Genomic DNA, 2,050 nt, shown 5'->3' with positions numbered 1-2,050 from the left:
TCTTGGAAACTTGACTGTGCTGAGGTTTTATTTTTCTCCTTTCCACCATTTCTGAATCTTGAACATTTAGGAGTGTTACCTGAGGGCTTTCGATTTAGGTTTTTTTGGAAGGTACTCTCTCGCATAGTGGCTATCATGATCTTTGCTTCCACTTTGGCTTTTTCTTCATCCCTCTGGACATATATCTTTTGAGCTTCCCTTACTAGGTCTTGTAGTGGTTTCTCATACCAGTCTTCTATTTTTTCCAATTTTTTCCTAATATCCGGCCAGGCATGAGTGACAAAGTTAACTCTTAGCAGGGCTTGCCCTGCTAGGGACTCCGGGTCTATCCCAGAGTATTGTTTCATATTCTTTCGGAGCCTCTCCAGCCACTCAGTTGGGGTTTCTTCCTTCCCTTGCTGCCCCTCAAAGGCCTTTCTGACATTTTGTCCTCAGGGTGCCCCTTCTTTTATTCCTTTGATTATCAAATTACAATAATCATTCATATGTCCTCTCCCAGCTTCATCATTTTGGTTCCAGTTAGGAGGTGTAATGGGCATTTTCTGATCCCCGGGTGGACCTTGTTGGTTTTCTCTTTCCCAAATTTTTATTCCAGCAATTCTAATCATTTCTCTTTCTTCTTGGGAGAATATTATTTTCATTATTGATTGCATTTCTTCCCAAGTGAAAATGTTGGGACCTAGGAACTGGTCCAACTGTTCAGCTGTACCTATGGGGTCTTCTAATAATCCTTTAATTTCTTTTTTGAAATTCCTAACCTCTGTAGAGGTTAGAGGAGCATTCACAAAGCCGGTTCCCCCTCCTCCCATAGGTACTTCTCTTAATGGAAATAAATGAATTTCTCGGCTTCCCTCTGTTTGTTTAGCAATGGAGGGATTGTTGGGCTGCCTCTGAGCCTTAATGGCACCTCTTGTATTCTGGTATGGTGCTCCTTCGTTAAGAAGAGGGTTTATTTGGGAAGAAAGCACCGAACTCCCCTGGGGAGGAGGGGCAGATTCAGAGTCCGGCGTTGAAGCCGAATATTCTGCGGTGCAGAGAGTGGGGGTGGGGTGTGGCAGTGAAGCCAAATATTCCGGAGCGCAGGAGGCGGGGACCGGCACTAAAGCCGGGTTTCTCAAGGCAGGAGAGGTAGGGGCTGAAGCCGGGACGTGTGACGTTCCTCTTGATTCAATTGAGGGTGCTGGGATTCCCGAGATTCCCGGGAAGGGTGGGATCCCCGGCATGGGTGGGGGCAGGGCTCCCCCCCTGCTCCATTGGGGCGGGAGAGCTGCCGGGGGAGAGGCCCCCGGAGCCGGGGGGAGGGGGGAAGCTTCTGATCCTGGCGGCGGGGGAAGCCCCGGAGCCAGGGGGAGGGGGGGTGCAACTTCTGGTGCTGGCGGCGGGGGAAGCCCCGGAGCTGGGAGGGGGGGTGCAGCTTCTGGTGCTGGAGGCGGGGGCAATACTTCTAAAGGGTCCCACCCTCTTTTCTCTTCTGTTTGCTTTTCCTCTGGGGTTTCTGATATTTTAAAGACTTTGGTTCCCAGAGGTTTTGTAATTCCTGTCCAGCAAGAAGCATATTCTCCCTCCTCAGGGTGAGATGGCTCTTTTGAATTTACAAATACATTTAGAGCCTGGCAAATCCATGCCTCATCAGACCCATATTTTGGCCAGTACACATGATCAGATCTGATTTCCTTTTTTACCCACTCTTTCATGCAGAGTTGAATCATTTTTACTTTATCTTTTCCTTTTGTGGAAGGATCAGTTTCCCAGTTCGCGAGTTTGACCCCAAGGGGACTGTCTTGGGGTATATCCTCTGGCACCCTTGAACTTATTTTACTAGGTAGTTGTCCCATTTTTCCAGGAGTTCTCTATTCCAACGTACTCAAAATACCAATTTATCCCCCCCCCCCTTTGAAATACTAATTCATTCCTTTAAAACACCAATCTTCACTGCTGTAAAGTACTACCCACCCTTTCACAGTACAAGAAACAAAAAAAATTTATTACAGCCCACCTCCCCAAAAACAAAGTTAACTTCTAATTACACAGTCTTTCATTCACACATTCA

Source organism: Corvus moneduloides, chromosome W (assembly GCF_009650955.1).
Source record: "Corvus moneduloides isolate bCorMon1 chromosome W, bCorMon1.pri, whole genome shotgun sequence".
In the NCBI taxonomy this organism is placed as follows: Eukaryota; Metazoa; Chordata; class Aves; order Passeriformes; family Corvidae; genus Corvus; species Corvus moneduloides.
The sequence above is the reverse complement of the archived record's forward strand: the minus strand, read 5'-3'. Positions refer to the sequence as shown.